Source organism: Ursus arctos, unplaced genomic scaffold (genome assembly GCF_023065955.2).
Source record: "Ursus arctos isolate Adak ecotype North America unplaced genomic scaffold, UrsArc2.0 scaffold_17, whole genome shotgun sequence".
In the NCBI taxonomy this organism is placed as follows: Eukaryota; Metazoa; Chordata; class Mammalia; order Carnivora; family Ursidae; genus Ursus; species Ursus arctos.
The window spans coordinates 16,277,889-16,301,881 of NW_026622841.1; positions in this window are offsets into that span (position 1 = coordinate 16,277,889).

Genomic DNA, 23,993 nt, shown 5'->3' on the forward strand with positions numbered 1-23,993 from the left:
TAGCTATTTTAAAAATATGTCCAAATGAGGCAACATCTTTCTCTGTTTCCCTCTATCTATGCATGTCTTTTTCTTTGTGTTTATCTCTGGCTCTGTGTCTGTCTGTCTCTCTGTCTCAGAGAAGGAGGAGAAAAGAAGACTAAAGAAGGATGCGGAAGAGACTATGATACAGGGCAGATTCTTCAACTGTATAAAACCGTGGAAACTTCCAGAAGGGTGACTGTTCTTTGCTTCCAGGAACACATGCCTTTGCACAAGACTGTGTTTCTGATTCAGGGCTTCGTTTACTGTCTTCGGCTTCCAGCATTTCCTCAAAGTAAAGATCCACGGAAGCTGGAAAGTTACTCCCATTGGAGGGGCGCCTGGGTGGTGCAGTCGTTAAGCGTCTGCTTCGGCTCAGGGCGTGATCCCGGAGTTCTGGGATCGAGCCCCACATCAGGCTCCTCCACTATGAGCCTGCTTCTTCCTCTCCCACTCCCCCTGCTTGTGTTCCCTCTCTCGCTGGCTGTCTCTCTCTGTCAAATAAATAAATACAATCTTTAAAAAAAAAAAAAGTTACTCCCATCGGAGGGAGAATAATTGTGCCTTTGCTTGCCATTATTTGCTTTTGTGTTTTTTTTTTTTAAATGAGAGAATTCCTCTAGAGTCAGAACTTCTTCAAATGCTCTAAAAACGTCTCTTGTTTGAGCAGAGCTCTGTGAGCTCTTTCTTCTAAAGGGCCGCTCCTCGATGCTCTTCCACAAAGCATTTCAAAACGTGGTGTTGGCCTCTTTTTTCCGCACCACATCAAAGAGCACATATTGTTTCCTTTCTGAGAACAAAACTCTTTAATGGCAAGAAAGAACAAGAAACCCAGCAGCCAACCATCCCTATCAGGAAAGACACTGGTAACCCTAACTATGAAAACGATCTGCTTCCCCCGTCTCTACTCACGCTTTGAAACTGAAGCCCCAGTGCCGTAGTCACGCCCTCGTGTGTGTGTACGGCTCTAAAATGCAATCACGCTTTTCCACTTCAAAAACTCTTTAGGAACCTGGTTGAATACTCGACTCCTCACAGCACAGTCAGTAACACCTATCAAATACCTAGGATGAAATGCTGAGTAAAATCGTGAGTAGCAAAATCACAAATATTTTGCAAAGCTGCAAACGTCCTTGTTTTTTGACTCAGCAATGTCACTTCTAGAACTTTCTCCTACGTATACAAGGTAGGTATCATTGGAAACATATATGATCTACACGCAGACATGCAAAAGGACAGACGTGAGATGTTATTTGTAGCCACACTGTTTTTAAGAGGAAAATATTGGAAACAACCTGATACTCATAAATGTCCTTGTATTCCATCAGTCCAATGGAATGCTTTGTAGCTGTTAAAAAGGGGAAGGGGCATTCTTACATATTGGTGTGAAAAGGTCTTGAAGACTTATTGTTAGGAAAAAAAAAAGTAGTCTGCCGAGCGATGTGTAGGCAGTTCTTCTTGACTCAGGGTGCACATTAGAATCGCCCGGGGAATTTTTAAAAATACTGATGGCTGGGTCTCTCCCCTAGAGATTCTGATTTAAGCTTTCTGAACAGCTTCCCCAAATGATTTTAATGTATAGCCAAGGTTGAGGAAAGCTGGTGTATGGTGTGTTTCCATTTGCTTAGAGAAGAAAAAAATATGGGTTTCCTTTTGATAGCTAAGATGATCTCTAGAAGGATACCCAAGAGAGTAGTCAGTGTTTACACTGAGGATGGGAACCGGATATAACTTTTCAGTTGTATACCTTTCAAACCATTTGAATTTTATATCTTTTTTTTTTATTATAATGATTTTTTATTATATTATGTTAGTCACCATACAGTACATCCCCGGTTTCCGATGTAAGGCTCGATGATTCATTAGTTGTGTATAACACCCAGTGCACCATGCAATACGTGCCCTCCTTACTACCCATCACTGGCTTATCCCATTCCCCCACCCCCCTCCCCTCTGTGGCCCTCAGTTTGTTTCTCATAGTCCATTGAATTTTATATCTTATGAGCATATTACCTATTTAAAAATATATAAATGAGGGTCATCTGGGTGGCTCAGTCGGTTGGGCATCTGCCTTCGGCTCAGGTCAAGATCTCAGGTCCTGGGCTTGAGCCCCATATCGGGCTCCCTGCTCAGTGGGGAGCCTTCTTCTCCCTCTCCCTCTGCCTGCCGCTCCCCCTGCTTGTGCTCTCTCGCTGTCTCTCTGTCAAATAAATACAATCTTTAAAAAATATTAAAGGTATAAGTGAAATTTCATTTTAGAAATACTCTTCATAAATACGACTTTTGAAAGAACAGGTGGAACACTGAGCAAAATGATCATCTCCTCTCCTTTTTCTTACCCCCAAAGGCTAATGTCATTTAAGAGGACGATGAACTAGGGAGGAAATTATGAAAAGGATCAAAACATTAGTGTCAGGCAGGCCCATCCGTTCTGCTTAGCCCAGAAATGGAGCTGTCGGGACGCCTGGGTGGCACAGTGGTTGAGCGTCTGCCTTCGGCTCAGGGTGTGATCCCAGCGTTGTGGGATCGAGCCCCACATCAGGCTCCTCTGCTATGAGCCTGCTTCTTCCTCTCCCACTCCCCCTGCTTGTGTTCCCTCTCTCGCTGGCTATCTCTATCTCTGTCAAATAAATAAATAAAATCTTAAAAAAAAAAAAAAAGAAATGGAGCTGTCATCTGCCTGGGGGAGGACGTAAGAAAGGTAATAGTTCATATCAATTGCTGAAAGTCAAATACTTGTCTATCCGTGCATCCATCCATCCATCCATCCATTCAATTCTTCAGTAATATGTTGAGCACTTATCATGCGGCAGGCACAATGTCCTGCTCTTAAGGAGTTTAGTGAGGCTGGGAAGAAAGTGATTTTTTTTTTTTTAAAGATTTTATTTATTTATTTGACAGAGATAGAGACAGCCAGCGAGAGAGGGAACACAAGCAGGGGAAGTGGGAGAGGAAGAAGCAGGCTCATAGCAGAGGAGCCTGATGTGGGGCTCGATCCCATAACGCCGGGATCACGCCCTGAGCCGAAGGCAGACGCTTAACCGCTGTGCCACCCAGGCGCCCCGGGAAGAAAGTAATTTTAACCAAGAATAATTATAATAAAAATCCAAAGTGATGAGGGCTACATTAGAGATGCAAGCAGAACATTTTGCTTTTGAAATACTTGGGATCCCCTATACCTTATGAAGATGGAAGATGGAAAAACTCATGGATAGGGAGTTTCAAGTTCATGGACAGCATGTGTCTTCTTCCTACCTGGGCCAGGTACAAAGCGGTTGGCACATGTGGGACGGGGCATGCCAACAATAGGCAAGGGGCATGGGTGTTACTTCGGCCTTAAAATATCTTCCCAAATCATCAAACTTTCACATGCTGATGGGATCCCTAGGTTCGTAAATATGAATTTGATTAAGTTTATCATTGGTTCCAGTACATTCTCCTCTTATCCATCTCTCTTTCTCTGGTCATCTAAATTTAGGGGTTTAATCAGTAATGTATTCTCAATAATTCATTTCAGTTTAGCAAACTGTTAATGAATGTCTTCCTATTCAAGGCACTGGGACACAAAACTAAGACACCGTCTTCTAGCAGGAGGGTCAGGCAGTTAACCAGAATTCAGTGCGCTGAATGTGACCCTCTACACGCCTGTTCTACCCACAGCCTCCTTCTGAGCAAGCAGCCAGTTCTTAATGTAAAGATGGCCTGAAATATGAACCAATACAATGGGTGTCCTGAGAAGGGAGTGATTAATTTAGGGTTGGGGGAGAGTTTGGGGTAGGAGGTAGTGTGGGGCCAACCATGGTGATATCTGAGTTTGGACGTGAGGAGTGCACCATTTCATAAAGCCATACTACAAAGAACGAGAAAGCTTTGTGGGAATTTGGAGACAAGGCTGGCACCTGGAGTACTGGAGCCATGAAAGTGACCATGAATATCACCCGAGGGTCTGGGGGGGCAAGCGGATGGCCATGCGGTGAGCTGGCCCAGTGCGTCGGGGTCAAACCGTGAGGTGGATCTGGACCCACTCCATGGCAGTGAGGACTCATCCGTGCTTTGCAGGCCTGGGGCTTGGGGCACGGGGCTTGGGCTGGCCGCTGTCGGGTTTACACAGCTCAAAAGTTGGCCTGTTCATTCTTATATCGCACCTCGTTTGAACACACTGGCCTCTCTGCTTTCTCAGTTCCCTGCAGATCTAAACCAGAAAGCAGCAAGTTTGAAAGGAACTTCAAACCTGCTCGGTGCAGGCACCCAGGAGGGAGACAGAGGAAAAGGGGCAAACAGTGCCGTAGACAGCCAGGCAGTGCCAGGGCCCTCCGGCACTCGTCCAGCGGGCTCTCGGCGGTAACCTCGGAGATAGGCTGATGTCGCCGGGCCCACGCTGCGGACCCTCAGGAGATGTTGAGGTCACGATTGCTATATTATGTTTAAGAAAGCAGGGGCATGTGGCAACTGTCTGAGAACATTTCCATTAAAATCAAATGTTTTCAAGGTTTGGTCTTAAAGGGATAGAGCAAAAAATTTTTTTAAATTAATTTTTGGGGGCACCTGCATGGCTCAGTCGGTGGGGTGTGGAGTCTTGACTTCAGCTCAGGTCATGATGTTAGGGTCATGGGACGGAGCCAGGAATGGGGCTCCGTGCTGGGCGTGCAGCCTGCTTGAGATTCTCCCTCTCCCTCTGCACTCTCCCACCCCTGAGACTGCACACTGTCTCTCTCAAAAAAAATTAATTTTTTTATTGAGGTAAGATATACTTGACATAAAATTTACCATTTTCGCCATTTGAAGCGTACCGTTCAGTGGCAGTAAGTACATTTGCAATGTTGTGAAACCATCAGCAGTATCTATTCTAGAACGTTTTTGTCATCCCCAACAGAAACTCTGCACCCACTAAACAATAAATTTCCATTTTCTTCTCTCCTCCGCCCCCGGCAGCCAGCATTCCACTTCCAGTCTCTATGAATTCAACTATTTCGTAGAAATGGAATCACACAATATTGGTCCTTTTGTGACTGGCTTATTTCACGTGGCACAACGTCTTCAAGGCTCATGTATGTGTCCGACTTTCCCTCCTTTTGGAGGCTGAGTAATCATATGTACTCATCCCTTCATCCATCCATGGGTACCTGGGTTGCTTTCACCTCTTGGCTACTGTGAACCATGCTGCTACAGACACATATCTCTTTGTGTCTCTACTTTCAATTTTTGTGGGTACAAACCCAGAAGCGGGATTGCTGGTTAGGTGGTAATGGTGTCTTTAATTTTTTAGGAACTGCCATACTGTCTAAAAAGAATCCTTTTATCTTTTTCTTCACTTCACTGCTCCCCATCCTTCAAGGTCCTAGTCAAGTTTCACCTATTCCAGGAAGTCCTCAGTTTCTCCTGCATTTTCTTCTTGTAAACTGTGTGCCACACAGTTTGGCAGCTGACGAACTACTCCCCTGTGTTATCTGGTCTTGCTCTCCTTGGGTTAGTTGTATATTGCAGATTCGATTGCAAATTCCCCAGGTGCAGCTCATGTCATGCTCAGGATTGTCCCGACTCCTTATTGCATCTAGCTCAGAGACGAGGACACGGCAGGTACTCAGGAACATCACGGACTGATCGTTTGAAGGACCTTTAGAAGGAAGCACCGGGCCATAAATCTTCATCCTCATGTTTAGTGGATCTGGTAGACAGCAAAGCTATTTGGGGATAGAACCCAGAAGAAGCTCCCACACAAGGCGGGGGATGTAAGCGATAGGGGCTGAGAGAAAAGCTCGGGGTCGGGTTGTCGTTGGCACTGAGTATTAATGAAACAAAAATGAGTGAATCGTGGCCTCGTTGCCTACGAGAGTGGCTTCGTGGCCTTGGACAAATTATTGAACTTCTCTGAGTCTTAGTGCAAAACGAGGTTGATGGACTGTCCGTTTACAAGCCCCTGATGAAGCTGGCCTGGGTCATGTCCAGCCAGGAAACGCTGGTCGCCTTCCTTCTCCTTCACAGATGCCCCTCCTTCTCCAGTCTTCTGGATGGAAGTGGTCGTTAGAGGTCTTAGCCGTCCTTCCCTTTCTTTCTTACTTTGTGCCAGTGCTGGTGTTTTAGAAATGGGGATTGTGTGACTATTCAGGGAGAGTGAGGCCAGAAGACGAGGAGACAACTGCCTTTGAAGAGACAATTTGCCACTTGCAACTCCCTACACACAGGAGGGATACCATGCCACATGGGGCCACATGGGGCCACACAGGGCCACACGGGAGGCACCAGGGGTGGTCAGGAGGCAGAAAGAGCAAAGGGGAAAGCACAGATGAGAGCCTTTACTCTGGTTTTCTGGGAAGGAATGGTCGAGGCAGTGTAGGCAGGGTAGACAGGTTTAGGATTGGCTAGTTTGAACATTTCCATGGACTCTGGAGCATTGGGGCTATCAGTAGTAGTTTGGTCCCTAGGCCCTGGGGTACTTGGGGCAGAGGATTATTACCTTCCCGAGTATAAGGACCATTTGGAGGGGTGCTTTGGAGTACAGGCTCTGGTCTGGTCAGTCTGCGGAGGAAAGGAGGACTCCCAGGAGGGTAGTTGGCTAGACCAGGGAGGGGCAGTCTCTCCCCACTCAGCAAGTCCCCAGGTGCGAGAATATCAAGAATATGAAAAATCAGGGACGCCTGGGTGGCTCAGTCAGTTAAGCGTCGGCCTTCAGCTCAGGTCATGATCCCAGGGTCCTGGGATCGAGCCCTACAATGGGCTTCTGCTCAGCAGAGAGCCTGCTTCTCTCTCTCCCTCTGCCTGCCACTCCTCCTACTTGTACTCTCTCTCTGTCAAATAAATACATAAAATCTTAAAAAAAAAAAAAAAGGGGATACGGAAAATTAGAGCGTGTAGTGTAATATAGTTGGTCAATGGCAAAGACAACTCTCAAACACAAAAGACATGATTCCTGTGCTCCCAGGACCCTTGGCCCAAACCTGTCCTTACGGCCAAGGAAACAATCTATGGGGCTGAGAATAATAGTCATTAAGAAAATAGCCTCTCTGTCCCTAAATTCCCCAAGGATTCTGACTTTCCTAGGCCCTATCAGCTGTCTCCCCTCTGCTCTCCTTACACAGAAAGGTTTTAAACTCCTAAAGATAAATATCTCTGAGAGGTTAAGAAAATGACCTCGATGGGAAGAAAGTGAAAGCCTCACTGGAAAATTTCAATGCAGGATGTCTCTCTTTCAAAGAGGAACCTTAAAAAAAAAAAAAAAAAAAGAACAAGAACACTAATAAATATCATAATAAAACTATTTTCTAATGAGAGTTGCAACTTAGCTGTAAAACTTCACTGAAGCTTAATCTTGAACAAAGACTTTGAAAAAATAAACCTCACTCCAAATTAGGAACGCCTGCAAATGTTGTAATTTCTACCTAAGGGGCTTTGTGTCCAAACATGTCATTTGAGAGCCCAGGCAGACAAAGGAGAATGCCCTTGGAAACAAGGCTGCCATTCAGCCCAGCGGCCCCAGGGCATTGGATTTCCTCCCTGGGCTCAATAACATTTTCAGCCACATTAGCCACCAGCTTCAAACCTGGTGGGAAGCAAATTTAAAGTGTCTCTTTTAGTGGGAAACAATATTTCACAAAAGAAATGCTGTTTTTCACAAAAGAAAGGAATCCTATCACCCTTGGATTGGCAGACCTGGAGTCTTAATGATTATATGTGACAGTAGCTTGTACTCCTAGATGTTGAATTTATAGACACCTTTGGGCTGGCAAAGCTTATCCCAAAGGGGAGATACCCCAGATCCTCTATTGAGCACAAGTTCCTCTAATAGCCTCAGAACAAATGTTTATCCTGTTCATCTTTGTATTCCCGGGGATAAGTAATGAATAAATGAATAATCCTAAAACCAGAAGGGTAGCCCCAAGGTACTGACAGTAAAGAGTAATAGATCGGAAAAACATTCACCGTTTCATTCATTCGCTCCCTTGCTCATTCTGTGAACAGATGGCTACTGTTGGCTACCAGGCACCTGAGGTCTGGAGTGAACAGAGACGCGTGGTGAGCAACAGAAATAGTGGCAACTAGAGGGGAGAGTGGGGGATTCCTCATCTTCAAGTGGAGGGAAAGAAAGACGTTCAAGAGGTACAGAAGAGAGGACAAGGGGGAAGGGATGGAGCCCTAGTGCAAGATAGAGAACGTGAGACTGGGTAAAAGGACATCAGATCAGGATGCTGGGAGACTTCTGGTCAAAAACAAATGAGTGTAAAAACCTAAGAAAAGTTTTGCTGTCAAGCAAGGCCCCCCAGTCCAGCCCAGGTCCAAGCTCTAGGGGATATGGTCGGGGGAGGAGAAATGGGCATCTTTATTATTCATTCATTCATTCATTCATTCATTCATTCATTTTTCAAGTGAGCTCTACACCCAATGTGGGACTCGAATTTATGACCCTGAGATCAAGAGTTGCACACTCTACCGACTGAGCCAGCCAGACACCCTGGAAATGGGCATCTTTTAAAGCTGAAAGACCATTGGCCAGCCTGGCCCAATTTAGGAGAGCAAAGAAGTTTCAGGGTCAGGGAAAAAGACGAGATTCTGTACCCTGATTATGTTACGTAACATTGGAAAAAGGGATTTTGCAGGTGTCATTAAGGTTACTAATCGGTTGAATTAGAGTTACTCAAAGGGAGATAATCTGGGTGGGCCAACTTGAATCACAGGAGCCCCTTTAAAGTGGAGAGTTTTATTGGGCTGTTGGCAAAAGGGGAAGTCAGAGAGACTGAATGCGTAAGAAGGAGTTGCTAGCTTGTCATGTGCAAGGACCAGAGTAGCCTCTAGGAGCTCAGAGTGACCCCTCGTGGACAGCCAGCAAGGTAATGGGGACTTGAGTCATCCAGCTGCTTGGAGATGAATTTTGCCAACAACCTCAATGAACTTGGGTGTCATTTCTTCCCCAGGACCCAGCCCAGCCGCCATCTTGTTTTCAGCCAAGTGAGACCCAGAGCAGAGAACCCAGCTAAGCCTGACCTACACCTGAGCTAATAAATGGGCGCTGTTGTAACTGGCTACCTTTGGACATTTGTTCCCCGGCCGTAGAAACTAATAGAGTCTATCGGACATCAGGCTGGATACGTATGGCGACATAGGTGCTGCCTTCAGAATCTTTCAGCTTGCCAGGACAACAAATGCAGGCTGGTGCAGAGAAAGGCAGGATTAAAGGCCAAATGAGTCGGGCCTGGCAAGTCACTGAAAACTCACTTGTGAGGTGGTCTGAGAAGAGAGGGGTGTGCGAGTGACAGTGATGGGGCATGGTGTCAGGGATGAACTGGGTGGCTCCAGCTGTAACATCAACCCCAACATTTAGGTGCTGCTGGGGCCCCCGAGGCGCTCTATGGAGGGATAGGTATACACTCCCCACCCCCTTTTCTCTCTCTCTCTTTTTTATTAAGTAGGCTCCACGCCCAGCATGGAGCCCAACGCGGGGCTTGAACTCACGACCCTGAGATGGAGACCTGAGCCGAGATCAAGAGTCAGATGTTTGGCTGACTGAGCCACCCCTCCTCCTCTCTTTTTGACATTAGAATCAGTAGAAAAAGGGGGTGCCTGGGTGGCTCGTTGTTAAGCATCTGCCTTTGGCTCAAGGCATGATCCCAGAGTCCTGGGATCGAGTCCCACATGAGGCTCCTCCGCTGGGAGCCTGCTTTGTCCTCTCCCACTCCCCCTGCCTGTGTTCCCTCTCTTGCTGGCTCTCTCTATCTCTGTCAAATAAATAAATAAAATCTTTTAAAAAAGAATCAGTAGAAAAAGACTCAAGAAGTGAGGATTTTGTTAAGGAGAGGTTATAGGGCTACAATGCCTCTTGCTGCTGAAAAGTCCTGGGCTGTGTCCTATGGTGTTTCACACAGACGCTATTAATAGACTGCACCTGTTTTGCTGTAAAAGCCGCTGCTACTGCCCAATTATCCAAAATGCTGTTTTTCAAGAGTACTTAATCAAAAGGCAGGACATTAAAATAAAAGGAATGTTTGGGAGCCCAGGGGAGATGAAGCTGTCAGGCAGCTAAGGCAGGCCCTCTCTTGGGAGCAGACGAATTCCTTCTCTTTTTATCTCTGCAGACTCTTCCCCAGCGCCCGGATGGATGAGGATGTCAGAGAGGGAAATACGCCTACTGCAGACTTCTTCCTGGGGGGGTGAGAGGTGGGGAGGGTGGAGGTGGGTGGGGGTTGGGCAGTGGTAGGTGGAGAGAGGGAAGGGCACTCAGCGAGGTGTGGCCTGAGAGGTCCCCAGAGACATCACTTTCCAAGGGGAGTTATTTTGCACCCTGCCAGTTAGCTTCTCTGAAGACCCTGATAAAAGGATGGCGAGGACATCTGTTGGCTTCTGCCAAGTCATCTGCCACGTTGATAGTTTGCTTGGCCATGACAGTGTATGCCTCCTTTTTTTTTTTTAAAGATTTTATTTATTTATTTGACAGAGAGAGAGACAGCCAGCAAGAGAGGGAACACAGGCAGAGGGAGTGGGAGAGGAAGAAGGAGGCTCCCAGCAGAGGAGCCTGATGTGGGGCTCGATCCCAGAATCCTGGGATCACGCCCTGAGCCGAAGGCAGATGCTTAATGACTGAGCCACCCAGGCACCCCTGTATGCCTCCTGATTCATGGGACATTCACCCTCTTCCTTCCTAACCTAAAATATCATGGTAGAGGACTGGAGACCTCAGGCCATGAAGAAATAATCCAGTGACAGAAAATATTTACAACTGCACAACTAACTTCTTCACATTCACTCGAGTGTCTATCTCGAGTACCACCATGGTCTCAGCGTTTGTGTCCCCCACCCCTAAATTTATAGGTTGAAACCCTAATCCTGAGGTGATGGTATCAGGAGGTGAGGCCTTTGGGAGGTGATTAGGTCAGGAGGGTGGAGCCCTCAGGAATGGGATTAGTGCCTTCCGAGGAAGTGCTGAGAGACTCTCCTTGCCCCTTCTGCCACAGGAGGACCCACATCGCTGTCTATGAGGAAAGAGGCTCTCACCAGACATCGAATCTGTCAGCGCCTTGATTTTGGGCTTTCAGCCTCCAGAACCGTGAGAAATGAATTTGGGTTTGTATAGGCCACCGTGTTTGTGGTATTTTGCTATCATCGCCCAGACAGCCCCAAAGACTAGCCAAATAGAATAGTCCAAACAATAACCCCAAAGATAAGCATGGTGGGAGCGATTTCAGGATTTGGACACAGGTGGGAAATTCAGGTGTTGACTCCATCATTGGGGGTATGACTGTCTCCCTGCAGGAGCCCTTGCCTTCCTTCCAAGGTATCCTGTGGGTACTTTTGTGCAGGATGTAAGCTCAGCCCTTTCTAGCTGCAAAGACTCTCGGTTATCGCCCGCAGGCAAATTTCCACACGAAGACCTGCCATGACTTGTTCTGCCCACCTGTCTGGTTTCATATTTGGAATTCTTCTCTAATACTGATTGCTGCAGCCACTCTAGACGGTTTTCTGCCTCCTAGATACCCTGTACTCTCTGTTCTCCCCTTTGTTACTGCACCACTATCTGTCTAGAAGCTTCTGGGCACCTCTTCCTCTCTCTTCCAGGCAAATTCCTGCTTCTTCAAGTCTCAGTGCAATTTCTAGCACCACGAAACTTTCCATGGTTCTCTCAAACATGCAGGGGCTGGTTTCTCCATGCTCACACCAACCCTTGATTGGCATGTGGGGTTGTAATTGTCTGTTTGCCCGGAAGTCTCTGCCTTAGACTCCACTACCTGAGGCGGAGATCCTGTTTCGTTTCCATATTTGCGTCGCCAACATTATTATGCCTTTCTACCGAACATTTGCTGATTGGACGACTACAGAGCTTACAGCCTGTTACGTAGTCTAGCTCATCCACCATAGGTGTTCACGAAATGTTGGACTTCTTGTGGAAAACAAGCGATCATGCTGCGAAAAATGCAGAATGCTTCCAAGTGAAATCACCTGAAATGCTGACATACGGGGGTTGGGGGACATTAATCTGTGGCAGAAACAAAACAGTAAGACTTTGGAAAGTACCTGTGAGGCCTGCAGCTGTTGAGAATTTTGGTTTGATGATCTGCAGTCCTATTGATTTCAAGTGCTGTCTCCCTTTGGCCAGGCGACCGTCACACTGTTGGGGCTTCTCCCCCAGCACATGCGCCATCATGTGCCCGAGAATGCCAGGTCCGTGTGCTCGCTAAGTCACAGTTCCTGTGCTCATCACTGACAAGCAAATGAATAATATTGATGGGGTGACAATTTTTTATTTTATTTTTTTAACTTTTTTTAACTCAGCAGTGGAAAGAAGGGAGATTCGAAGTCAGAGGACTCCCAAAGTTTCTGCCTGGACCCTGCCACTCTGTGCTAGTGTGACCTTAAGGTCTTACTTTCTCAGTGATGTCACCCTCAAAATGGCGGTATAACAATGGCTGTAGTATGGCCTCACAGGGCTGTAGTGATTGTCAAGTGAGATCGCTTCGATAATGCTAAAAGAGATTTTTTTTTTTAATGATAAAATTATGACTTTCGTGCACTGTGAGATAGACCTGTGTCAAAGATTGTATTTAACTCATCTGTCGATGTGGAAATCAGTAGGATGGTAAAGCTGGCTCAAGTGAGAATTTGACTCACAGAGATGTTTGTTCTCCACCGCACAGGATTCCTGTGCACTGCCGTGAACGGGAGTCTGTGCATGTCTACAGACAGGGAAAACCGGTGGTGTCAGTTTTCTTTAACTTAACTTCAATTTCTTTCCCAATAGATTAAATAGCTGAGGCAGCCGAAAGTAATCCAAGGCGCAAATCGCCACAGTCCGATAATTCCAGGAAGGTCCACTAGAAAACCCCTGGAACTCTATGAGGCCACCAGGGTTCTCTTCTGCTGATTTCCCCTGACCCCCAGTAGCTGGGTATTCCTACCCCCAGATAATTCTGTCTTGTCCTCTTTCTCTTTGACAACCACACCATACCTGGATCCTACCCCTCCCACCCCACCCTCTTCTCCACTTGACCAGATCCCAACATATTTTTTTTTAAAGATTTTATTTATTCGACAGAGATAGAGACAGCCAGCGAGAGAGGGAACACAAGCAGGGGGAGTGGGAGAGGAAGAAGCAGGCTCATAGCGGAGCAGCCCGATGTGGGGCTCGATCCCATAACGCCGGGATCACGCCCTGAGCCGAAGGCAGACGCTTAATGACTGCGCCACCCAGGCGCCCTGATCCCAACATATTTGGACCATTGTCCCTTCCTCCTTAAGGACCCTTCTCTTCCAAGATGCATTCTCCTTCCATTAACTTCCCTCTCTTCTGTTTTTACAACTGTTACCCTGCTCCTTCTCCATCGTTCCACTCTATGGCTTAGAAACTTTTTTTTTTAAGATTTATTTATTTTAGAGAGAGACAGACAGACAGACAGAGAGAGGGGGGGCATGAGTGGGAGGGAAAGAGAGACTTGCAAGCAGGCTCCACGCTGAGCACGGAGCTGGATGCCGGGCTCGATCTCATGACCCTGAGATCGCCACCTGAGCTGAACCCAAGAGCTGGTCACTTAACCGACTGAGCCACCCAGGTGCGCCATCTTAGAAACATTTTAAAATCCTTCTTACTTAACTTAGAGTTGCAGTGGTTTTTTTAATGTAATCTCTCCACCCAGCATGGGGCTCAAACTCACAACCCCGAAATCAAAAGTAGGATGAAATCCCTCTTAATTTAAAAACAAACAAAAATATGAAATTGTTTGTCTCTCTTTGTGCAGTAATGCTGTGTAACAACAAAAAAAACCAACTTGGCATTTTGATGGTTTACAGTAGAAATCAACCAACTTTTTCCTGAAAGGGCCAGACAGTAAACATTTTAGACATTATGGGCCACACATGGTTGCTGTTCCTACTCACTTGGTTTTTCTTTACAATTCCTAAAAAAGCACAAGTCATTCTTGCACAGGCTGGAGGCCGACTTGACCGGCAGGCTCTTGTTTGTTGATTCCCGGCTTATAGAAATAAGGCTTTATTTTCCCTCACGTCTCTGAGGCAGGGTCTCCTATCTGTCCCTCTCCCCACTGATGTTGGGAGCCATGTGCTTGCTTGGCTGATGGAATGTGAGCAAGTGTGGCGTGAGAAGAACATGCCTGGGGTATCCGTGGGTCCAGGAAGGATGGAAGACATAGATGTGTGGAGCGGACCTGGACTCAGACCCCCACTTGGAACATGGCCAGCTGGGCCCAACTCTGATCCACCAAACCCCAGCCCACCTGTGAAGTCATACAACGGGGATGGATGACTGCTTCAGCAGGAGCTGCCTCAGTAGGGGGACAGGTGATTGTAGTTTCCATTTTGCTGATGACAATCTGGTGTTCCTCCAGGTGTGCTCAGGGACCACCTGCAAGGTGTGACGGAATCACCCGGCGTGCTTGCTAAGTGTCAGGTTCCTGGGGGCTCACGTTAGAGGGCTGAATTTGGAATATCTGGGGGGCAGACTTATTGATGTGCATGATTTCTGAACTCCCTGAGGAGTTTGGGAAGCCTGTCTCAGATTATTTCCAAGCGTTCTGTGGTGCGGGTTGGTAATAGCAACCTTCGTCGGACATGGGCACACACCAGATCCTTCTGCATATCCACACAGTCCTATTCTCTAAGCCTCGTGGCAACCACTCTGTGAGGTAGTAGGGCTGTCCCTGTGTTACCATGGGGGAAACTAAGACATGGGGGGGCTCTGTAACTAAGCTCCAGTCACACGTCTATCCAGGAGCACGGTCAGACCCACCCGCGATGCTCCATACTTTGGTTCACAGTTTCGGTTTTACATGACTTTGGGAATTATGAAATCAGCTCATGCAGTCAGTCCTTCTGGTCAGAACAGGGAAGTGAGGCCAAGAGAAGAGTCCCTCAAAGAAAGGAGGGGAGGATGATACCAGGAGGCTCTGTCTATGGCCTGTTGGTCAAGGGCAAGGGGAGGAGCAAGGGCCTGGTCTGCTCTGTCAGGGCTCCCAGACTATTTCTGGTTCCTGAGGAAGTACAGAAGGGCAGCAGGAAGGGGAGAAAGGGCAGCAAGGGAAGCAGGCCCAGGGCCGAGGGGTTGAGTGGTCACACCTGGAATGCTTCACGACGGAGCCAGAACTTTGAAGCAAGGAACCATGCCCACGGGTGGACTAGGTCCCCTCACAGTTGCCTGGCGAGGGTGTTCCCAGTGCTGTGTGTCAGGCTCCCTTTCCAGATTCTGGCTTAGCAGGCCTGAGCTACACCTGGGGACCTTCCTTTCCAGAAGCTCTTTGAATCTTGCTGGTGCCTTCTTTTTTTTTTTTAAGATTTTATTTATTTATTTGAGAGAGAGAGCGAGCTCATGCATTCGCATGTGCAAAGGGGAGGGGGAGAGAGAAACAAGCCAACTCTCCGCTGAGCACGGAGCCAGTGTGGGGCTCGACCTCACCACCCTGAGCTCATGACCCGAGCCGAAATCAAGAGTCAGGCGCCTCACCGACTGCGCCCCCAGGCGCCCCAGGTGTTGGTGGCTTTAAACCACAGTTTGGAAAAACACTGAACTAAAGAAATGATTCATGAACATTAGAATTTCTCCTAAAGTAAGGGATGCATGTGCTGGGTAAGTAAATTCTAAAACGCAGAAAAATAAAAGGCAACACAGTCACTTGAAATCCCGCCACCAGTCAGGGGTACTTCTATCAACGTTCTGACGTGCGTTTTTCCACTTATCTCCTCTGTGTGCCGATCCCGTATGCAGATGGGGCCACATACTGGTGAAAGGACTCGGTAGCTCGCGTTGTGAGCTTAACAATGTATCTCACACACTCTTCCATATCAATAAACACAATTTACCCACCATTTATAGGTTTTCAGGTGTCCGTGGAGATACTTGTTCTACGGGGCCGTGGTCTGGGACCCCTCAACTGCTCTTCGACTTGTATTACTTTATCTAGCAAACACCTACTACCCTGGGGTAAGGCGGGAACTTGGGGTTCGTTTCTGAACCTCCATGCCCTGCACTTGGCTACACTTTACAGAATCCTGCCTGGGCTGGGAAGCGGGTAGCTACTGGTTGGTTCTGAGCAAGGAACAACCTTTTTTGGCTTTCTGGGCAAATATCCGGGACTTCAGAAAGCCGTCAGGGGAGTTTCTAGCCTCTGACGCTGATCCTGAGTGTTTCCAGCTCCGAAGGCACAATCCGCAAGATTTGCAGTTTGGGATTACACGGAATGTCCATCCAAGCCCCACCCCACCCCCACCCATGGGAGCCCCACGGGGACTGGGTTCAGGGTGGAGACGTGGGCCCAGGGAAACCAGAGCTGCCGCCTTTGAACGGCAGAGATGGCCTTCCCCCCGGGGGCTCTCTCTCCCCAGGGCCCCCACAACAATGCAAAGTTCAAATCTATGGTTACTGGGAAGAGCATTTGGGAACAATCAGGGGGCCCCTGACCTCTGACCTGTGACCCCAGGCCCGCCCTCCCTGCCACAGAGACCAGGCCTGAGTCCTTGGAACCAAAGGGGGAAAAATGTGTTGTAGAGGCCTGTTTTTCTTTTGAGAAGAAATGCATTTAAAATACAAACTCTAGTAAACTTAAAAAAAAAAAAAAGTAATTGGAATAATTGGCTTCAGTCTGAGAGATAAACAAACAACAAAGCAAATCCTTTAACCTCCTGTTTGAGGCTGTAAAGGGGCTGCATTTGTACTTTCCTGGTGCTTTTATGACCGGGGAGGCCTTTCTCTGCCTCTGGACTGGGCCGGCACAAAGCCCAGCTAATCACAGAGCAGTTTCGGAAATGAGGGTCTGGAATGGAATTTCCTCCACACGTCCCCCAGTCTGCAGCCTCCCCGTGAGCTTCCCCCTCTGGAAGGCTCTGGGCCCAGCTCTGCACAGGGCTGGAGAACAAAGGGACTGTTGCTCTGAATTTTCCCTGGAGCCTAGCAAGCCTGGTGTCGTACAAAAATTCAGTGAAAGCAGCTCTTCGGTTCCCTTCCCAGTGCTTGGGCTGCCGGAGGAAAGGGAATCAAGGGCTGCATGTTTCTGGCATTTACGATGTGTCCATCTCTGGGGGGGGGCGGCAATACACAAATGCATACTGGAGCGAGGAGCCTTGCCCTCAAAGAGCTTACTATTTGGTTGGAATGTCATAACTAATCGGAACGCAGGGGAAAAGTCAGCTCACAATTCAAGACAGCAACCCATGCGATTGTTTGACGGATGAAAGGCACGGGCCTTCAGAGTTCAGTAACTGTGAAGACAAAGACCATGACCTCACTCATATGTGGAATTTAAGAAACAAACGAGCAAAGGAAAAGAAGAGAGAGAGAGAGAGAGAGAGACACCAAAAAACAAGACTCTTAACTCTAGAGAACAAATAGTTGGTTACCAGAGGGGAGGGGGGGGAATAGGGGAAGGGGATGAAGAGTACATTTATTGTGCTGAGCCCTGAGCAATACGTGGGATTGTTGAATCGCTCTGTTGTACACCTGAAACTAAAATAACACTAGGTCAACTACAGTGGAATTAAAATTAAAAAAAAAAAAGAGTTCAGGAATTGTTTAATATTTGCTGAACATCTCTACTAGACAAGCTATGGGATGGGGCGCCCCGATGGCTTAGTTGGTTAAGCATCTGCCTTCGGCTCAGGTCATGGTCTCGGAGTCCTGGGATCAAGCCCCGCATGGGGAAGAAGTCTGCTTCTTCCTCTCTCCCTGACCCTCCCCCCTGCTCATGCTCTCCCTCTCTCTCTCTCTCAAATGAATTAATAACAAATCTTAAAAAGAAAAAAAGCTATGGGATCACAAAGACCCTATGATGGTATCTTGTCTCAAAAGATGGCTGCCACCACTCCTTTCCTTCCAGGGATGTGCTGGCCACTGCCTCTTGGAGGGGCTGAGTCTACTTCTTCATCCCCTTGAATCTGGGCTGGCCCATGACTGCTCTGACAAATACATACAGTGGAGGGTATGCTGTGCCTCTTATTCCCAGGCCTTGCCTTTAAGAAGTCTGGCAATTTCTGCTTGTCTCTTAGAACCCAGTTGACAAGAAACCATATGGAAAATCCAAATGCGAGGACAATTCAGGCTCCAGGACCGTAGCCCCAGCTGCGTTTCTGCCAATAGCTTGCCAGCTATGGGAACGAGCCATCTTGGAAACAGAACTTCCAGCCCCATTGACCCACCGCAGCTGACGCTATCTGGCACAGATGTGGGCTGTCCTGCCAAGCTTTGTCCTAGTTGCAAAACTGAACAAATCAATGATGGTTGTTGCATTCATGTGTCTGCTTTGTTCTCACAACAATCCTTTGAAGAGGATCTTATTAGGGGCACCTGGGTGGCTCCGTTGTTAAGTGTCTGCCTTTGGCTTAGGTCATGATCCCAGTTCTGGGATCGGGCCCCGTGTCGGGCTCCCTGATCAGCGGGGAGCCTGCTTCTCTCTCTCCCTCTCTCCCTGCTTGTGCTCCCTCTTTAGGGGTCTCTCTGTCAAATAAATAAATAAAATCTTAAAAAAAAGAAGATATTATTAGTATTATCCCTATTTTGTAGATGAGGAGCTGAGATTAAAGAGGTTACATGAATTATCCAAGATTGCCCAGCCGACAAGAGAAGTCACGAGAATATAGGATGTATCCTGAGGTTGGTGCATGCAACACTTTGACAGGAGGCAGGGATATCAAGTTGTGTGATATAAAAAAAAAAAAAAAACACACCACAGTGGATGGATTAGGGGCTGAATTAAAGAGGGACCCAGGGGCGCCTGGGTGGTACGGTCAGTTAAGGCACCAATTCTTGGTTTCGCTCAGCTCAGGTCGTGATCTCAGGGTTGTGAGATCGAGTCCCGCCTTGGGCTCCAGGCTCAGTGCAGAGTCTGCTTAAGTTTCTCTCTCCCTCTCCCTCTGCCCCCACCTCGTGCTCCCTCTCTCTCTTTCTCTCACATAAATAAATCTTAAAAACAACAAAAAAAGAGGTGTTAGGATAAGTTAGCACTTCATTTAAATAATTAAATAATAGCCATTTGAAAGTGGCCACTGAAGGCTTCTGAGTAGAAGTGGCAGGATACAAATGACTTTGACAAGTGGCTGGATGCAGGTGAGTTTGAAGGGGCAAGAGGCTGTAAGCAGATGGCCCAGCGAAGAGAACGAGCTGCTCTGGAGGGAAGTGACGGGCTCGCTGTGTGGCATGCCAGCAACGGGAATGGAAAACCACACGCTAAGACTTAAAAAAATGCCAAATAGTGTTAGGAATCGATGGCCAATGGCTGCAGAAATTTGAACCTGAGCGTCCCGAAGGAGAACGGTTTAGGAGGTATCAATATAGTCATGGGTGATGCAGGAAGGAGAGCCAGCTCGGGGCGGGAAGTCCATCCTCAGACTTTGTGGAACTGGAACAGATTCGAGGACGATGATTTCATTTTAGAAAAGCTGGAACTGAAGAGCAGACAGAGAGTGAGGATGTGGAACTCAGGGCCCAGGTCCTCAGTGGTTTACGGAGTTCTCTCTCCATCTTCCATGTATCCCCCGTTTACCCCCACGTCTGTGGACCCGCGATCATGCATTCCTAATACATGCCCATGCCGGACAGCAAGAGAAATAGTTCGTAATAAATACGCATAAAAAGAACAAACTGCCAAAACGTTTGGTACAGAGAATAAATGCTGTGGGTGGTCTAGAGAGGAAAGATCCCTGACTCCACAGCATCCCGAAGGGTTACAGTGGAATCAGAAGAAGGATCTTCTTGTCAGATAAGCGTCCCAGGGCGTGGAGGGACTGGGAAAAGGATCATTTTCACAGCCAGGGCACAGTCTTTGAAAATGTGATTTTTAACGATCACAGGGTATTCCATCCACGAATAATCACAGTTTCTTAAACTCTCCCTTGTACATTTTGTACTTTGATGAGGTTGATAATTTTGGCTCTTATAAATAACACCAAAATGAACGTCTCTGTAAATAAATTTTTGCCTGCATCTGATCTTTCTTTGAAGACAGATTCCTAGAAATGGAGTTAGTGGGCTGAAGGGTGATAATTTGAAAATATTCTTGATACTCATTGCCAAAGAGCCTGCTGAAAGCGTTGCCAGTCCACGTGACGTCCAGCGGCGTGTAAAAGGCCCGGCCCGCCATTCAGTGGGCTTGCAACGGAATGAGAAGACATAAAGCTGTATACACCGTAGGACCTTCTTGTTGTTTTTAAAGATTTATTTATTTATTTTAAAGGGTGGGGGGAGGGCAGAGGGAGAGGAAGAAAGTCTCAAGCAGAATCCCCACTGAGCACAGGGCCTGACACAGGGCTCGATCTCACGACCCTGAGATCATGACCTGGGCCAGACTCTTAACCAACTGATTCACCAGGCACCCCTGTATGACTTGTTTTAAAGATCTGTTTACTTCTTATTTATCTATTTCTTTAAAGATCTTGTTTTAAAGATCTATTTATTTATCTGAGAGAAAGAAAGAGAGAGCAGAGTTGAGGGGAGGGCAGATAGAGAGAATCCCAAGCGGACTCCCCACTGAGTGTGGAGCCCATCGTGGGGTTCGATCCCAGGACCCTGAGATCATGACCTGAGCCGAAATCAAGGGTCGGCTGCCTAACCGACTGAGCCACCCAGGTGCCCCTGACCTTGTTTTAAAACAAATATTTGAAAATAGATGAAAAGAGAACCCAAAAGGTTGACAGTGTCTAACTCTGGGTGTTGGGGGTTTGGGGGAGGCGTAATTTTCTTCCTTACACTTTCGTGTATTATATACATTTCCTAAGTAAGTTGTGTCTTCCTTAAGGCACTTTTTTTTAAGCAGTAAAAGTAACAGAGCGGGAAGAGTACCGTGCTCAAGCCAGGAAAACTGCAGTCCCGGGGGTCCCGCTGACAGCGGCATCTCTGGACCAGCTGCCGGGGTCTCGGCGAGGGGCTCCCTCAATGACCGGGGCACCTAACACCCCTGAGTTCCAGGTCAGACTAACCGAATCTGCATTGTTAGCTGGGGTGGGGCCTGGGCGTGGGTATTTTTAAAAAGGGACCCACCTACCCTAATGTGAGCCTCACGGAGGAGCACCCCGAGGCAAAGGAGCTAAGGGAGGTCTTGAAGGCCGCCCAGTCTCCGGAGCCAGGGGGTGCTGTCACCCCTTTACCTGTCTACCTGCAGTGCCTCCGCTGCTTCACATCCACCAACGTTTGCAGACGTGAGTCAGGACCGAACGACATCGCATCTCTCGCTAGGGCAGCCGGTGTCTCTGCCATTCCCGGTGCCGCAGACATCAGACGGGTAAAGCCAGGCGGTGGCCGGCTTGGGCCCTCCCTTCCTGGGTTAGGGAAACAAAACTGGTGGTCTCCCTTTCTGGGGGGGGGGTTGTGGTTGAGGAGAGAGAAGTGGAGGTGGGGCAGAAGGGAGAGGTAGGGACAGGCCGGTGACCTCCTGCTTCGTCTGGGCCAATGGGAAGCTGCTCCCTCACGCTGGCCAGGCTCCCAGCCTCCTCTGAAGCCTGGAGATTAGGGCCATTTAATCCCTCGCTCCTCTCCTCTGGTTATTTCTGTGGCGAAGGGGGCTGGGCCTGCCGCTGGTTCCCTCAGCAACAGGGCCTGGCCCTGCTCCATTGTGAAGAGGGCCTCAGCTGGGAAAAGCGGTGGGGGAAGGAAGGGAGGAGCCGGGTCTTTCCAGGGCCTTCCCTTCCCTGAGGTAGTGGAAGCTGTAGACACCCTAAAACCCTTGGTTCCAGAAGGGGAAGGGAAGTCTTAGGGTCCTCAGTCCCTCTGAGGGTGGAGAAGGCCAGAGAGGGGCCTGTGGGCATAACAGACCTCATTGTTTCGGTGGCTGAAAAGGAGGGCACAGCCAGGCTTGGCTACATGCTGGGAGGAGAGGTGTCAGAAAGAGTTCTGGGGTGCAGATTTTTCCCTTTGATGAAGAGGAGGACAAAGAGGCCAGGCCCCGACAACCCTGCCTGGTGGTGGTCCTGGCCCACAGCCCTGAGTCTTCACGCTTGGCGTTTTCTGACCAAACTAAGTATTCTTCTTAGCATTTCTGTTCGCCAAGCTTCTTAAAAGCTTCTAAGTGCCCTCTGCAGCAAGGATTCTAGGTCTCACCCTCCGACGGCTCGATCTTCCCCTGTATTTTGTTGTGATCATGGCTTCCTCGCCGGGAGCCTCTTCCGTCTTAGGCACTTGCTGTCTGTCTCTCCCACATTCCTTGTTCCCACTTATCTTTTATTCCCTTCTCTCTCTCTCTCTCTCTCACACACACACACACACACACACACACGTGCGCACATGCTGCGAAAACAAATGAAAATCTCCCATCCTCTTTCCAGGCGTACTTTTCTGTCAGAATAAAGGTTCTGCGGGCCTCGAGGGCCTCACTCAAACCATCCAGGCCCAGACGTTAGCACACATTTGGGAACTAGACCTGAGACACACACTTGAGAAAGGTTTGGTCACTGGTGATTTTTAGACATCTCGGTACTTAAACATGTGAGCTTCCAGATTTAAAAACACGGCCACTCTAGAAGTTTCCAGACCACACCCAAGGAGTCCGATGGGACCCTGTGGTTTAATAAGTCCCTTCAAAATCAGTGTCTTGGGCGGGGGGTGACCGTGCTGTTTTTAGTAATTCCCCTGATTCGGGTTCCTTAGGGACCATTGTTTCAACCTGGAAGATGTCATGCATGAAATGCCATGTGAAGGGCCCAAGAGACTCAGCCCCCCCACTTCCCAAGGTGCCTTTCTATTGCTGACGGAAGGGCACCCAGGCTCCAGAAGAACAGAGCTGGGCCCCCAGCCCCAACCCCTCCACAGGCCGGCTCCCCACCCCCCCCACCCCCCCACCCACCCCCCCACCCCCCCGCACAAAGGAGAAGATTCCAGGTCATTTCTCCCAGGCAGGACCCGGAGCCCCGGGCCTGACCGTTCTTGCAACCGGCTTTCCTCAGGCGATGCCACAGTGGGCGCCGCACTCCCTGCTTCGGCTCCAAGTTTGCCCTCCGCACGGGGGGCTGCTGCGGGGAGCAAGAAAGCTCAGGTGTGCTGAGCACGGGGCCCAGGTCCTGCGGGCAGCGCAGGGGGCTCACCCGCACGCAGCCACGGAAGGTTTGCCTTTGCTCTTTCGGCCTGGGGCATGTGCCCTGGTGAGCACTATAGCTCCGATAACATAGTGCACGAGGATCGTTAACCCCAGCTCACAGACCCCGAGAGGGAAGCTCTGGCAGTTTCCATGACTTGGTCACCCCGCGTCACCTAGCCAGTGAGACGGCGCAGTCTGGATTTGAACTCAAACACTCGGCAACCCGTGGCCTCTTTCCAAAGCTGCCGCCGCCCGTCCTCCAGCATGATGGGTTCAGAAACGGTGTGCCTACCTGTGTCCTGGGATTTTCTTCCACGGAGACAAGTCCATCACCGCGACACGTTTGAAACGGGCTGGAGGCAGTCCTTCCGTGTGTGGCTTTTAGTGCCTGTTAAGCAGGTGGGGAAAGAACTAGATCAGTGCCATGAATGTGATGTGTTTGAGGCTCCCTCATAGGCTTGCCACCTGCCTGTGCTCCCAGATTATCGGACACGGCTGGAGTTTGAAGGCCCGAGGAGAGCGGCTGTGCACAAGACAGAGGAGGTGGGTCTGGCCATGCTGGTGTGATATTAGGGGCCCTTCCCTATGGATGTCTCCTTTAGAGCCAGATTGTCTGATCACCGGAAGAGCCAACATGCAATCATTCTTCTGAGGTCCTCACTCTGTCTAGATTCCTTTTTTCAAACAAATATGCCTACAAGGGAGAAACCACCAGAGTGATGGGCCATGTTCCTGGAAGGCGGCAGCGTATGGCCTGTCTAGGCCTGGGGAGGAATGGAGGACCCGAGGGGCTGGGGCATGAGGGCCTCAGGGTTCTTCCCAAGACGTCTGGGGAAATATCTTTGATTGGATGGTATCTGTGTTGTGATCTCTGCTGGCTTTTCTTGCTCTTCTCTGCTCATTTTTGACGAAGAACAGAAAAGAAAGATGATGGAGAAGGGGGCATGGGGGCACGGGGGAGGATGAGGCACATCTGTCTAGCTAAGCGGT